The sequence below is a fragment of the Rattus rattus genome, chromosome 1 (genome assembly GCF_011064425.1).
Source record: "Rattus rattus isolate New Zealand chromosome 1, Rrattus_CSIRO_v1, whole genome shotgun sequence".
Taxonomy (NCBI): domain Eukaryota; kingdom Metazoa; phylum Chordata; class Mammalia; order Rodentia; family Muridae; genus Rattus; species Rattus rattus.
Window position 1 is genome coordinate 217,985,457 of NC_046154.1, and position 10,083 is coordinate 217,995,539.

At 38.4% G+C, this 10,083-nt stretch overlaps 1 pseudogene; it reads right to left on the reverse strand.

The window, feature by feature from the left end:
• Window positions 1-1,340: 1,340 nt before the first annotated feature.
• On the reverse strand, window positions 1,341-9,635 carry LOC116886933 (annotated as a pseudogene).
• Between the last annotated feature and the right edge of the window lie 448 nt (window positions 9,636-10,083).

The following is a 10,083-nucleotide window of genomic DNA, read 5'->3' on the forward strand; positions in this document are numbered from 1 at the left end:
GGGAAAGTTTTCTAGCAACAATATCATATTAAGACCCTTAATGTAACATAAAACTCTGAGAGTGTTTTTGTCCTGGGAAGTCACTTTTGCATGTAGTCCTCACTCTATGAATCGTTTGGGAGTCATATTTTCAAGTTCAGCAGTCCAGCATTCATGTTCTGCTCATAATTATTTCAATAAATTTAAAATAAAAATAACCAACCTGGAAGGCACTGACTCACATCATGTTTTTAAACACACATTATTTAGCTTTATTTTGCCAGCAACTTAAGCCATGTGGAAAGGACAAATTTTTCTGCATGTGCACATTCTTTGAATTGCTTTAATAGCAAATGATAGTACTGGATATATTTTTATTAACTTAAATATTTTCAGACATACAAAATCAGTTCTTTTAACCAGTGTAAAGTTAAAACAAAACCAACAGAAACCATGTACTATCTTAAATCAATGACTGATTTTTTATGGTATGTGTTAAATCCTGTTAATGTAAGAGGAACTGTATTGGACACACTGCTGTGTGTTCAGTTCCATTCCGTCTTCTGGAAACCAATGTGCCAGTGACACAACGTATCTATCAAGTTCCATTCAGTGATTACTCCTAAGACCTTGAAGTTAAGTTCACTGACAGATTCCCAAATATTCCGAATATCTTAGCGATCAACTTGTTACACTGAAGACTGAGCTTCATGACATACAAATGCATCAAACTGGTCTGCTCTGCAGAGATGCTGTGGGGAGTGGTAGGTGTGGATAGAAGTAATACACAGATCTGTTACTTAGACGTTTAACAACTTAGCTTCACTGGGATTGTTAGGAGAGTACCTTAGGGTACCTGACTTTGTAATGAAAGTACTTATTTATATCACATAAAAGTGGTCTTTGCGGTGTGCTTATGTATATCAGGACCATTTTCTGAACACTCAGGCCTAGAGCATTAGCAAACAGAGATGAGATGGAAAATGTGATATATGGTAGAGATTATCTGAAGCCAAAGTGCTGACTGCTTAAAAAGTAAGTTTTATAGGCAGCCAGTTCCATTACTTTTGCAGGTGAGTACAAGAGGCTCTCATTTACATTTATAGTGATATTATACCCATCATTGGGGTAGAATTGAGTTGGTGATATATTTACATCTACCATTTTATTTTGTTTTCATTGAAAATTTGGTCTCCTTCTTTAAAGTTTTTATTTTACATGAGAAAATGTAAAAATGTCAAAAGCTGTGAGTGCTTAAGATTTATGCTTGGGGGATCTTGAATCCAATTATAAACAGAAAGATTTTCATAATGACTGAGAACACAGGAAGCAGAAAGAGAAAGGCATAAAAGAATACAGGGTTATAGTCTATATTCTGAGTACTGAAAAGCCAAGGCAATGACGTGAGTGCTGGTCAGCACTGCATAGGCCATCGTGTATGTGACATATGCTGCAGCTGCTGAGATGTAAGTCCTCAAGATATTAGTTCTAGAAATTTGAAAATGAAGATTGAAAGAATTATTTTCATAACTTTTGGGACTCTGTCTATGATCCTCAAACAGATACACATATTGTCATTATATGATCAGGTTCATTTTAATTATCAAATTGAGACTGTTAAAGGCATGGGAATCAATATGTCTCAAAAGTTTCATAGTGTTTCCAATAAGATCATATATTTGGAAGCAAAGCACACACACACACACACACACACACACACACACACACACACACACACACACACACGCACACTAGAGACCCAGTTTTCCAATTTACTGTAAAGACTAAGGCTGCTGTGATTATTTTTGTTACATTATTTATTCAGCTTACACCCAGATCACAGCTCTGCCTCTCCTCCCAGTCCCTACCTCACATGGCCTTGCCCCACCTCTCCCCTTCACCTCTGAGATGGGAGAGGTTCTCTCCTTATCCCTGACTTCCATCAACCCACCCTGGTATCTCAAGTCATTGAAGGACTAGGCACATCCTCTCCCACATAAAAGAGTAGCGAGTTATAGTCTGTATTCTGAGTGACAAAAAGTTATAGGCAGCCCAGTTAGGGGAAGAGGATCCACAGGCAGGCAATAAAGCTAGGGATAGCCCCCACTTCATTTGTTGGGGGACCTGCATGAAGACCAAGCTGCACATCTGCTACATATGTGGCAGGAAGGCCTAGGTCTAGCCTGTGTATGCTCTTTGGTTGGTGGCTCAGACTCTTAGATCTCCAAGGGTCCATTTAGTTGACTCTGTTGGTCTTTTTTCAACAGAGAGTTCCTATCCTTTCTAGGTTCCTCAATCCTAGCCCCAACTGTTCCACAAGGCTTCCTGATCTTGGTCCAATGTTTGGCTATTGAGTTGTAATTCTTAGTTTAACAATTTCTAGACAAGTTATTTCTATATTGGCTAGAAAGATAAGAAAAAGCAGTCATATGATCTTGAAAAAGAGTTCTAGAAAATTTTAATTTTAAGAGACCGAATAATTTAGTTCATGGAAATTTGAAAAAGAGATGAACAATTGAAATAGAAGGGGTCTTTAAATGAAGATACATTTTGCCGATGTGTGCAGTAATTATTCAGTTTATTTGGGAACTGTATTATAATAATTTTCATTGCTATGACAGAATAAGCAAGAAGCCTAACTTTAAAAGGATGATTTACTTTCAGAGGTATCAACGTAAGGCTGCCCAGACCCTTTTCTTTGAGCCTTGGGTGAGAGGAATATTACTTTGATGGTAAAATAGTGTGTCTACAGAGTCTACTCTGACTAGAGAGAGATAGAGGCAGACAGGGGAAGGGTAAGATATGGTTCCAAATGACACTGTTCCACTAACCTACTCTGTTCACTGAAGATCTAACTTAAAGTTCTTCTCCAAAGCTCCTCATGCTATGATATCCTGAACTTATGAGGACACTGATTAGATCAGAACTTTCAGTATTCAGTCATGTCTCAATTGATGAGACCCATCACTTAGCGACCAAGACATTAACACATAAGCCAATGATGGGGCTCCTTTTACAGGACAGAAACACCAAGGTTGATATAACTGTCCCTATTCTGATGTGATGATGAAAATCATTCCCTAAATCTAGCACCAGAAAACTATTAGTAGTTTATGGGATTAATCAGAATGTTTTCAGTACTAAGAGACAGATATTCAATTTAACTGATTTGGGGGAAAATGGTAATTTATTATTGATACATGTAGCTGGGGAGGATACAAAGGTAATTTGTAGAGTAAAGGAAACATTGAACTGCTACCAGGAATCTGCTGTTTCTCTGCTTTTAATTGATTTTTTCCCTGTCCCGATTCTTTGGCCTTTGCTTTATGTTTTAAGAAATAATCTATGTGGAGTAGAGAAGTAAATTCCTGATAAGTAAGCTGCTCTGTCTTTCTTTCCATTTCCAAAGGTGCCTCATGTCTTCAGTGTACAAAGTCTAAGTGCCAAGGTTAATCTTCGAAGGCTAAAGAATAAAATGGTTTACAAATCAGATAATTTGGATGAACACAAATAAAGTGGGAGATTTAAAATGTCTCTTAAATTTTCTATTTTTTATGAGATTTCTCTGAAATTTAGGGGGATAGGGAACTCCATGTGGATCCTAGAAAACCTAAAAAATGAGATAAATGAACATACATACCCAATTTTAGCTTCTTCCCAGCTCTACCAAAAAGGATGAGAAAATGAATTTGTATTGAACAATAGATCCCATGTAAAAGAAAACAGGTGTAAAATTAATAAAAGATTCTTGAAGCTGTTAAGCAGATCATTAGGTGGTAATGATTTGGTAAATGAGAATGCTAATTATGAAGCCAGTAGTAGATATAATAAGTATATAACCCAATTTGCTTCACAGAGTTCCCATCTCTTTGGAATTGGTGGCTTGAATGAGGTGATTATAGGCAGAAGTGTGTCTGAAAAGCAATTAGAGACCCCTCCTCTTCGCAGTGCAGCTGGTAAATGGTTCCAGTCTAACATAAAATTCTGAGGTTTATTACTTCATAAGGAAAATACACCAGGACGTAGAAGACAGTCCTGGGAAAAAAGTCATCCAAAAAAAAAAAAAAAGAAAGAAAGAAAGAAGTGTGTAAAATCTTGCAATTGGAAATATATCAGCAAAATATCCTTATGAAGTTATTCTATTGTGATGACAACAGCTGGTAATTACACTTCACACTCAAACCTACTTGTCAAGTGTTGGTCACCTGCCTTTCTATATGAGCAGATTTCAAGATTTTTAAACATGTGTGAGAGAAAAGACTTTCTCTATGGGTATATAGGAAAAGAGAAAAGAAAAAAATGACAGGTATTGGAGGAACATAACCTATGCCGTGAGAACAAAGACTGACAATCAATAATAACCTTAACATTTGTGAAGATCATGTAAACTGAAAATAATATAGCATGCTTAGAAATTAAAAATACAAGCATTAAGGGAGAAATGGGTAGGGATATGGGAGGGCAGGTAAGAGGAGGAAGCATGTGATTAACTGACACTAAAGACCTTTGAAATGCCACCTTTGAAATGTACTTTAGAAGCTTCCTGAAATATATACATATCCATGTATAAATGGAGTTTAAATTGAGTTATCCTATACTGGAGGCATAATGCCCATACCCCAACATTATACACTACTCAATTTTCCCTGTTTCCTGTCATTATTCCTCTCAAAATTCTTGTGCTCTTTTTAAAATATATTCTTTTATTAATTCCTTGAAATTTAAATAAATTTCATATATCCATATATATTTATATAAATTCATAGAATTTATTTTTATCACATTTGCCTTATTTATGCCCCTATGTTCTTCTAGGTGCACTCCATCTCCTTACCCACTAACTTCATTAAATAACCCATGGAGTTTTTTTGGTGCTACCCATGAATAAATTCATGGGTATAATAGCATCTTGGAATATGATCAACTTACCTGGATCCTCACTCTTAAACTGACTCTCCCTCACCTAGAAGCCATCAACTTTTCATAACTTGTTAGTTAAAGGTATGGGTTGGTAAACAGCTCCACATGCTGGAACACAGACTGGCTTGATCTTGTGCAGGCAACCATGGCTACTGTGAGTTCAGGAGTGCACCAGTATTATAATATCCAGAAAATAACAAGGCAGTCCTGGTCAAGGTGTAGTCCTGACCACCGTCATGGTTCTGGTTGCAGACTCTGGCAATCTGATGACTTGTTATAACTGTGAAATTTTTTCCTGAGAGACAAATTTTCCTTCTGAGTGAGATTCCTGGGTAAATTTGTCTGGTGGGAGGCCTATTATTTTAGTAGTTTCATAATTGGAGGGGCCCAAATATCTCATTAGAGTATTTTCATCCTTGCGATGTAAAGTACAGGGTAGGTCTGCTCACTTCTGTCAGATTTCTTGGAAAGCATCCTTACAGCATATTCGGAGACTTTCCTTTGAGGTGACATAAGTCTAATCATTCAACAATAAAGATTAGTTAACTTAAATCTACCTCCTATCAACTTGAAACCTAAATATATCACTAATATTCTACTTATGTATCCTAAAGAATCATGTTCATCTCATTGTTAGAAAAAATACATTATATCTGTTTCTACAAGTCTCCATTGTCTTAATAGTTTCAATGATTCTTAGAACTTAATTTCAGAATCTTGTCTGTAACTCAGAAAATTTCTTAGTAGTGAGTCCCTAAAATATAAAAACATGATGTCATTTCTACACATGATACAGAATATATATTCTCAATCCAAAATGAAAAATGTGTTGCAAAAATTATTTAATCCTGACCCAGGGTTTCCACCCCACCTTTGGCCATCTAGTTCCCAGATAAAAGATGTCCGCAACCTTTATATTGTCAATAAACCTTAAATAGCACAAGAGCTGGGCACATAACTACCTCTTATGTTGTTAGAATCTAGTTTCCTATCAAAGCCCCTGTGTTACTACTATGTTTCATCAGGGCTGCTCTTGATTCCTATTGTTCAGCCCTCAGAGCCATGATTTATTCACAGCTAACCCATGGAGGCTTCTTCCTCATCCTGCCCCTTCTTTTTCTCCTCCTGGTTCTCCTACAAAGCCAGGGAAACCAATGAATAACTGAAATGGCAGCAGAAAGGTTAGGGATGAGAAACAAGTGTATAGCTGAAGAGATGGTAAGACAAAGGATATTGATTTGCTAAAGTACAACAGCAAGGTAGCAGTAGATAATTTTTTTTAAAGCAATATAGAGATATAGAAATAAATAAAAATTCCCCTAAACATTGACTTGCATAATAATGCTTCTATAATCTTTACAGAATTTACTTATCTCTGTTAAAAAATGAGACCAAGTGAGGCAGGTAACATATGTCTTTACCTTAGCATACAGGTGACAGAGTCAGGTTCCTTTCTGTGAGTTCAAAGTCAGCTGGATCTACTTAGCTAGACCAGTTTCAGCTCAACCAGAACAACACAGTGAGAAGTTATCTCAAAGCAGCAAACAAACAAACAAACAAACAAACAAACACAAACCCACCTTAATTATTATTAATTAGCGGCATTGTATTATGACTAAGATTATTTGGGGTACAAATTGAAGAAGTACACAATTAAGTCCATACACAATGATTTTGACTTATTACAGTACATGCTAGTTTTTATTTTATAAAATAAAGCCAAGTAATCTTTATAATCCCTCTGAAAGCTTTTCTTCCTTAATGCCTTCAATATTCTGATGATGTGTTTTCTTCACTGAAGTTTCAAAGATTGAGAAAAACTTTTTAAAATTTCCCAACTCCTCTTTAGGAATTTGGACAGTGTAACATGATGGGAACATAACATTCCAAGTTGTTTGTCCTTTTGCCACAAAATCTTGATGATTTTCTTCAACTATTTTAAAGATAACAAACAACCCCTGCCCCAAATAATTCCAGAATATGAAAAAGAAATAAGGATCAACAATGCTGGCAGTGCTAAGATCTAATACTGCATATTTGACAAAGACTCATACTTTTTTTTGGTATAAAGTAGAAGGAATCGTATTCGTCCAAACTGTGGTGGTTATGATAGAACAAAGAGTACTATGAATGAGAATTCAAAACACATTGAGCAAATTACAGATAATATCAAGTATACAGTCAGTAAGTACACAATGGCATGAGGGAAATTACGCTAAAGCTATGAAATCAATGAAGGGGGGAGAGATGAACACACACAGATATTTATTCCAATTACTTTTTATTGGTGGATTCATTATCTTTGCATTTACTTAGTGTTTTGATTCATTTGTTTTTGGTCAGAATCTTATGTAGGTGTAGATTATATAAAATGTTAGGAAAGCAAATGGCAATAGTACTAAACATCAGAGAAAACCAGAAAGCTATAAGATCGATCTGCAGTGCTGCTTGTGTAGAGCTAAGACCATGACGTACACACTTAAGACAGGCGAGGTAGTCAAGGTGGCATGGAGTAACAGCAGGAGTCAACGCAACGGCATCTCAAGGCATCTGAAATACAGACTCTAAGCGCAACACTTCATCTTACTTTTTTTTCTACTACTATTTAGGTAAGCGTCCTAATGGATATATTAATTTTCCCCATACTCCTGCCGGATATTTACTCCACTCCATTTTCTCTGTAGAAAAGTGATGCACTCCACAGACCCAAGAAGGGAGGCCCAAGTGAGGATGCTTTAACCTCGCATAGGAGGGGGAATAAACTAGTCATAGGAGGCAGACGGAGGGAGGGAACTCGATGGGAGAGGGGATGAGGGCCAGAATAGGAGGGTCAGTATCAGGTGTGGGGCGAGACAGGAGAGAGGGCCAGAGGGCCAGTAGAATGGATGGAAGTCTGCATCTGCTAGGGGATGGGGGATGTCTAGGAAGTACCAGAGACCTAGGAGGTAGGGAGGCTCCCAGGAGTCGATGTTATTGACCTTAGCAGAGATGCCTAACAGTAGAGACATGGGGCGTGAAGAGGCCATCTCCTGTAGCAAGGCAGGACCCTTAGTGGAGGGATAGAAGCAGAAACCCACTCAGGAAACTTTTGATCCCAAGTTTGTCCTGTCTAAATGAAATGCAGGGAAAAAGATGGAGCAGAGACTGAGAGCGTGGTCTATGTAAAACTGGCTCAATCTGAGACCCATCCCGTAGGCACGCACCAATCCCTGACACTCTTTCATTGTTCTTGTTTTGAAATTGAAAGAAAAAATGTATTGAAGAGCTGAAAAACAACTCCTACAAGACTGACTTTTTTATAAAATTGTATCTTCACGATACATTTATCATGTTAAAACGTGCATTAGACACAAATACAAAAACCATGAAAACAAGCCACTGCTCTTTCACTGTTGAGCAAGGATAAAATGCCTAAGGAACAACATGGATGACTTGCAAAGGACAGGCCCTTTAAGCACCACTTAAACAAAAAGAGCACAGATGGATGAGTGTTCAGTTATGTGCACTGAAGGGAACCTTGGCACTAGGAATCAGAGCGTTTTGTCATAGAGCATTAACACATATTATAAAAGTGGGCAGTGTCAAAGGAACAGAACCACCAGCATTCAAAAGCAGCGTTGCCAACTAGGCAAACACTCCACAGAGTGTCTCTCTGTTGTCCACCACTGATACACTGGTAGAAACTTTGAAATGAAAAAAAGAAAGATAGAAGGAGCAGTTACTCCTTTTTTTTTCTCTGTTTAAAATCAAACAGAAAACAAACGTCAACTCTGTTATACTTCAAAGTACACCATTTGTACAAGAGAATGACTAAGAACCAAACTGTTTACAGAGATCCAAGCACAAGAGAGAGAGAGAGGAGAGAGAGAGAGAGAGAGAGAGAGAGAGAGAGAGAGAGAGAGAGAGAGAGCGTTCCACACACGGCTTTCCGATGGTACTCGGGTGGAGCCACTTCATAATCACTGGCACTGAACAGAGTTGCAGAATTCTTCGCTAGGTACTTGAGGAAATCATGTAGATAGCTCAGTAATAAAGCCAGGCTTTTCTCGTTTAGAGGTGCATCGGCCAACATCGCTCCAATTCGCATTAATAATCTCAGTAACTGTGGCTCTCCATACACTTGGGGCATGCGCGCATCCGAGAGAGATAGGCCGGATTTCAGCATACTGTGGTCTTTCAAATTTGTAGAATAGCCGACTACCCAACATTACATCGAAGTACTCCTTCATCCCCGCCACAACCTCATTAACAGCATTCTCCTTATTATCTGTATCTCCTCAAGACTTCTTATAATTTATATAATCCTCCAAAATGGAATCCACGTTCTTCTTGGCAGGAAGATAAAAACAGCTGCTTTCGTCTGGTGACCAAGTCCCAGTCATCCACAAGCCATGGTTTCAGCTCCTCAGGAATCGTCACTTTAACTTCAACTCCGTTCATGGATGTTACTTAATTTTCAATGGTCGTATGTACCCAGGCTCTCTTCTTCCTAGGAGGCTGAGGTGTCTTACTGGTACTGCCACCATCTCCGTTTCCAGGTTTTTTCTTTGTTTGTTCTGTTTTTGTTTTCACTGCAACATTTTTCTGTTGCAGACCAGATGTCCTCTTCCCTGGAGACATCGTCTTGCCCTCTCGTCTTGCCCTCTGCATGTTGTTCCTGATTGGCCTTTTGAAGTTCTCGCTGTTTCTGCAAATTAGTGCCCACGTATTTGAGTACTCTGCTTTCTGGCACCCATTCATCCCCATTTTTTATTCCAACCACTGTAATGGATAAATTACTTCACTTGTTTGTCCTTTACGGCAGTCTTTACACACTTTGCTTCCTAAAGAAGAGGCCCATGAAAGCACAGCACTCGCTTGCCCTCCTGGAATTTAGGCTTTGGGTCCTGCTTGGGTGCCATTTATAAGCAATTCAACACTTAACCTTCTCCTACCACCCCTGACTACCGCCCCCTACTCTCTACCCAACCCAATTCCCAATCCCTGACACTCTTAATGATACTCTCCTATGCTTGCTGCCAGGAGCCTAGCAAAACTGTCCTCTGGGAGGCTCTCGGAGCATCTGACTGAGACTGATACAAAAAGCCACAATCAAACATTGGATGGAGCTCGGAGATTCTGATGGAGAGTTGGGGGTAAGATTGTTAGTTCCAAAGGGTCTAGGAACTCTCAGGAAGGTCAACA